Here is a 6,240-nt window from a genome sequence, read left to right as displayed (position 1 = left end):
GGGTCGTGACCTCCGCGCTGCTCCCGCGGAGGCGGCCCTGTCGCGGCGTCGCGGAGGCCGTCAGCCAGAAGGACGGCGGCCGGCCCGCGGGGCCGCGGGGGGCCGGAGCCGACGTCGGAAGGGGCGGGGGCCGCGGGGCGGACGGGCGGACGCGCCCTGCCCCCGTCCCCGGCGTCCACACGGCGGGCCGGGCCGGGCGCAGCCGGGCGGTGACGCGGCGGTCACGTGACGCCCGAGGAATGCCAACAATGTAGCGAATGTCCCGCTCGGTCTGCGCGCTGGGCCGCGGCGCGAGCGCCGGAAGATGGGGCCGCCCGCCCGGCGCCCCCGCGTCCCCGCCCGCCGGCTGCCCCCCGGGCCCGGCGTCCCCGCGCGAGGCCCCCGAGCCGCGGGCAGGCGGCCGCCGACCGCGTAGACGGCGCGGCGAGCTGAGGTGAGGCGGGCGGGCGGCCCCTCGGCCCGGCCCTCGGCGGCGCCCGCGCTGGGACGGGGCGGGCGGGGCGCGCGCGGGGGCCGGGGGGGGCGTCCGCGCCGTCGGGCCCTCGCGGGCCGCGCCGGGGCTCCCTCGGCCCCGGGCCGCGTCCCCTCACGGGGCCGCCCGTCCCCCGACGGAGCCGCCCCTCCCCCCGGCCGCGCCCCCGGCCGGCCCCTCCCCTCCCCCACCCCGCCGCCCCGCCGGGTTCCGGACGCGGGCCCCGACCCGGGTGGCGCCGCCGGCCGCGGAGGCAGGTGGGCCGCAGGTGACACACCTACCCCGCCCGCGCGTGCCGGGCCTCGATGGGAGTCGCCGCCCCGCGCGGCTAGGAACGTGCACCTCGGGCCGTTCCTCGGGCAGGCTTCCCCTTGGTGCGACGCGGGGAGGGTCTCGGTGTGGACGGAACCGGGTCTTAGAGGTGTTCAGCCGTAACCCCTCAGCCAGAGGCTGTGCGGACTCCCACGTTCGGCAGGTAAAATTCAGTGGCCGGACGGCTCCCGCCCAAGGTGTTCACAGCTCTGCGTTTTTAGAAGAGTTCGCCCACGTTTTCCCTAGAAGCTTGGATGTCCTGAAACTTGGGTGAAAAGTCACAGAATGTGTGCGATGTTCCTTACAGGTGTTCAGTTTACATCTTAACCTGGTAGGTGACAGACCTTCCCTGTAATGGAGAAAGCTGCGCCTGGTTTATTATTAGGATATTCGTGCCCAGTAGGTCTTGATCCGTATTTTCGGTTGAATTTCAGCTTAAATCCCTGTGCGGCGAATCCCCATCTTTGAGAGCTAAATAAGAGGCTACGCTGCTTTGTATCGTTTTAAGTTTTCTCTTTAGCAACTGTATTATTAATAAGGTAGTAACAGAAACGTTTTCAGTGTAAGAATGCACAGACTCTCTAAGCAAGTCTATTTTAAATGATAATTAACAAGACATTGTTATTCAGTCGCTTCTGAAATTTGTTCTCATTATCCAGGTATATAGAGCACTGTTTAATGAATGTGCCAGCATTCCTTTGAAATTAAAATTTCTGAACATTTAATAAATCTCAAAATGTCAAGCTGTTTAAAATGATATCTGAGCAGAAGGTGCCATGCAGAATGATTGAGTGAATTACTGGAATCACGAGATTCTTGAACTAGAAAGAGTTCTTCTAGCCTCTCCATCTAATTTGAAATAGTTTTGACTGAGGTGCAAATTGGGCCTGTGCATATTTCTTAGCAAATCGCAGGGTTGGTGGGAGGGGCATGTTTTTACAGTAAGATGCCTTGTTGTTTTAAATGCTGTGTTGTAAATAGCCGGCCCTCGGCCCCTAAACCCCACTGTGTGGGGGGCTGAGTGGGGCGGCACGAAGTGTGGATGCTGGTAAATTCACCGTAAACGCACAGGAGGGATGCGGGGGAATCCAGGAGGGATGCGGGGGAATCGGGGGTGTTCTGATTTGTATGGGAAAAAAACGACTGACAAGTTTCTGAAAAGCTGCTTTTATATTTTATTTCATGGTTTTAATACTGTGAAACTTCTGAATAATATTCCTCACTGACTTTTTAAAAATAATAGGCTTGAAGAAATACAGAAGATAAATTCAGTGCGTTTACTTTGTTTTGACCATAAATCTGCTCTAAAAGGGAACAAAACATTCTGGTCAACAGAATGAAAAGCTTGGGCTTGAAAATTCCTGAAGTGACTGACTGCCAGCGTGGAGAATTCTGTCACTCGCCTTCCCTGTTAACAAGCCTCCTGCTTAGTAATTCCTGTGGGCAGAGCAGGGCCTCCCAAGCCCCGGGTCGCCGCTCCTGTCGTGTGCTGGTGGCCGACACTGCGCTGGCCTTTGCTGCGCAGAGCACCTGCGAAGCTCCAGGGTCTGAACTGAACCTGCGTGGCCTCCGGTTTCACCAAGTGTCTGCTGTCCGCTCATTACTTTTAAGGCTAATGCCATCTGATTTTACACTTTCATTTTGAAAGTATTATTAAACCAAGGTAATGTTGGAAATAAAGATAACAGTTATGGTGGTAAAATCAGGATGGAAATTTGACGTTGCTTCGTGTTTACTGTTCAGTGTCCAAAAACTTTACTTCACTTGCCCTCTAGACCATGTCAACTAACTGTGACAAGTGGTTTTTTTAAGTTAATTACTTTTTGTTCGTGCGCCAAGATTTGAGATTCGTATGAATTTTTCTGGAGGACAAGTGAAAACTGATATTCTGTAGCAGTGGTTTGTGTTTATTAACTGTTCTGCTCTTGTGGCACAGTACAGGTCCTGTAACCTCTACATTAGTCAGGATGGTGAGAATCTTTTCCGGAATGTGAGTTGGGTTTTGAATGGAGTGGGCCTCTGTTGGGAGTGCGACCTCCCTGCCTCCAGGCCGTCTGTCCTCCCTCCCCAGTGTCACTGCGGTACCTGCCCTCCCCTTCCCTGTCTGCCTGTTCATCTCTCTCCTGTGCTGTCACCGGAAGTGCCTGTCTCCAAGAATAGCTTCACACTTCCTCCATCAAGACATAGCCTTCAGCCTTTCCAGTTTTGGTGAAACAGTCCTTCTCTGGAAGATTATCTCCAGATAGGCCTGTGCGCTGGGCTGGTCACGTGCCACCTCTGTCCAGAGCCGTGACTCTCAGATGGCCCGGTGTTCGGACTCCCTGGCTGGCGTGTTTCTCAAACTTGGAGGGCAGGGTTCAGAGGAGGCGAGGCTTTTCAGAGGCTCACACCCCCTGCTGGGTGTAGACTTGAGTGTAAGGAGACCCAACCGGTCAGCTGTTTGCTGTTAGGAATTCTGATAGGAATTAGGCAAAGAGCGGACTATAAGTGTGTCTACAGTCGGGTCATTCCGTGTAGTGACCTTGAGTACGAATTTGAATGGCTGCATTTCTTGTGCTGTCATTCATTGTGCGCGTGTGTGTGCGCGCATGCGCCCATATATCATACGGAGATCGAGCACAGAGCTCACAGAGGGTGGTGCTTGGTTCTCTGGGCCGTACACCTGTTTAGAGGAGAGGCCTCTGCCGCCAGAGGGAGCCCCGGCCCCTCTGAGCCCTTGTGCTTGCACTGTCTGTTGGGGAGGTGACCTCAGGGACCCCTGTTGTGAGGGGGGCCCCGCTGGACGCTTTCCTGGAGAGGTCCGTCGGCATGATGGCTTCCGCCCATGACGTGCAGCATCTGGCCGGAGGCCTGGCCTGTCTGCCTGATTTAGCTTCAGCTTTGCTAGTTAATTAGAGTAAGGATATGATTTAAATAATAACTGGAATTTTAGGTCCAAGAAATACTGTTTTAAAAATGCCGGCGTGTGTCATCAGTGCGGGACGCGGGACACGTGGGCTTGGCTGATTCTTTGGTTGGTGCTGGATTGTGTATTTGGCAGCCAGTGTGGGTTTGTGAAGTAGCAGGAGAAATTAGAATAAAAATTCTTGAACATCTTGATAGTGTCTTTCAGGATTGGACTGAGAGTTGGAATTGGGTTGTAGGGCCAAGTTAAGGGATGGGTAGAATATTGCTTCCACGTGAGTTTTTACAGGCTCCACCCAGGCAAGAGTGGGACGGGTGGTTGTCTCGGTTCCAGAGTCAAAAACAAGGTGTTTTTGTTTTCTGAGCTGTATTGAAGTTTTAAAATTCCAAAGTCTTGTAGTTTCTTCTAAAGTATATTTGAATCAGTGGATGACACCTAAGAAATTTCCAGTTAGATTTACTTTGCTTGATACCCCCGTTTTAAAGTCCTCGTCCCTGAGGCCTCGGGCCGTGGTTGTGGGGCTCTGACGGCAGAGCTTACTAAAGTGCTGTAGAGATGTGTCGGAGTAGCTCCCTTCAAGCTGCACCTTAATTTGTCTGGTGAGTATTCTCATGAGAAGTTCTTTCAGAGGTTCAAATTTTGGCCATGAAATCAACTGTCCTCAAACTAAAGTCTAAAATACAGGGCCTCAAGCTGAGAAAATACTTTCATTCTTTGCGCATCTGGAGGAGAGTTTTGGCCTTCCCCAGTGACTCCGGCAGGAGTGGTGTGACGGAAGGTGTCACTTGGAAGGGCAGGCAGACCGGTGGCTCCTGGCAGGCTGTTGTGGGAGGGAGATGGCAGTGGGAGGGGTCCCCTGCTCCCTACACACGCCCTGGGCTTACAGGGTGTCACGGAAGAATTCTCTCACCTTTCCCATATGTATGAAAATTTTCATCGTGTGATGTTGAGGGGAGGAAGAAGGACCAGGACGCTGATCTGGACTCTGTTCAAGGGCACATCCACTTGGTATTTCTTAGCTGGTGCATAAATGCAGATGTGGACGCAGAAAAGTCTGGTCTGCTGCGCTGCTTGGCTTCACAATTGGGAAGTCTATGGGGCACGAGTGCTTCATGCCCCAAACGGCTCCCCACTTTGTGTTCAGCGTCCCGGGGGAGCGAGGAGTCGCCAGGCAGTTCAGACCTCCTTCCCGGGGGGGCTTTGCCCCACTGTCAGCACGCAGTCGCGACGTCCGGCCTTTTCCTCGTGTAGTAGCTGTGTTCAGAGAGCTAGTTAGCTGGGTGTCAACGGTTAGGTGAGTTTCTGGTCCACTTTCCGGCGAGGTAGAGCATGCACAGTACTTACCATTTTAACCGTTCACGAGTGTACAGTCAGTGACATGAAGCACACACGCTGTTGCATGGTTGTCACCACAGTCTGTGCTCATCCTTGCTCATCATCCCAGACGGAAGCTCAGTGCCCGTCCAGCGGTAACCGCCTTCCCCTCTGCTGGTCACTCCCTCTGTCTTGTCTCAGGACGTGCCTGCTCTGGGAGCCTCAGCCTCTGTCCGTCTGTCTGCCTTACCTCACTCAGCGTGATGTCCCCGGGTCACCTGCCTTGCAGCCTGTGTCAGCCCCACGCCCTTCTCTGGCTGAGTAGTGTACCGTGGTCACGCAGCCGTGACAATGGATTTGTGTCGCCTCACTTTGGACTATGGCGTCCGAACCTCAGGGAAAGATGCTGCTGTTTCCTGTGCACTGTCCCCGCGCTCGGGTGCCGGGCGCCCTCCTGTCTGGGGCCCAGCTGCAGGCTCCTGCTTCAGGCCATGAGGCTCTTGGTATAAGCTTCTCCCTCTCTGTGCTTTTCTCTCTTTCAGGTAAAAAGAAAGATAGTTTAACTTTTAAAACATCATTATCAAGTGCTCGTTAAGGGAGTCCCTTGGAGCGAGCGTGCGATGCCTGCGCTTGGACGCTCAGCCTTTCCCCCCTGAGCCCTCCGGCGTGCCTGGTCTTGTCTCCTGACTTGACTGAACGTTTTTGTCTCACTGACTGAGCCCTGACCTACTGGCAAGCCTGATAACTGGGCAGTGTGTTGAGCGTCAGAGCTGAGAGTGACCTCACACACGGTGTCACCCGGGATCCTCAGCGCAGCCCCATCAATAGAGCAGCTTGTTCCGAGCAGAGAATTGAAGCTCAGAGCAGCGACGTGCTTGTCCAGCCCCTCAGAGCTGAGTGCCGGAGCCGGGGGACGCCAGGCTGCCCCTCCAGCTACGGTTTCCTGTGCACTGAGACAGCCATCTTCTTTTTTAAATTTTTTATTTCTTATTGAAGTATATGGTTGATTTACAATGTTGTGTCCATTTCTGGTGCACAGCACCACGTTTCAGTCCTGTATAAACGGACTTCTGTTTGTTTTCATGCTCTTTTTCATCACAGGCTTTTACAGGATGCTGAGTGTAGTCCCCTGTGCCGCACAGTAGAAACTTAACTATCTATTTTATATATGGTAGTCAGTATCTGTAAATCTTGAACTCCCAATTTATCCCCTCCAACCCCTTTCCCCTCTGTAACC

At 54.1% G+C, this 6,240-nt stretch overlaps 1 protein-coding gene across 3 annotated transcripts in view; it reads left to right on the top strand.

The window, feature by feature from the left end:
• Positions 1 to 223: 223 nt before the first annotated feature.
• The window catches only part of LATS2 (large tumor suppressor kinase 2), a 32,008-nt gene continuing 25,991 nt past the window's right edge, over positions 224 to 6,240 (top strand). The window contains exon 1 of one of the 3 annotated variants that reach the window (XM_072975979.1): positions 224 to 433. The gene's annotated coding sequence lies outside the window, so the exon portion shown is untranslated. Of the gene's footprint in view, positions 434 to 811; positions 1,116 to 6,240 lie in introns of those variants that run through there. The other 2 variants (XM_072975981.1, XM_072975980.1) reach the window with 2 other exon arrangements.

This window comes from Vicugna pacos, chromosome 14 (genome assembly GCF_048564905.1).
Source record: "Vicugna pacos chromosome 14, VicPac4, whole genome shotgun sequence".
Taxonomy (NCBI): domain Eukaryota; kingdom Metazoa; phylum Chordata; class Mammalia; order Artiodactyla; family Camelidae; genus Vicugna; species Vicugna pacos.
The sequence above is the reverse complement of the archived record's forward strand: the minus strand, read 5'-3'. Positions and strand labels throughout refer to the sequence as shown.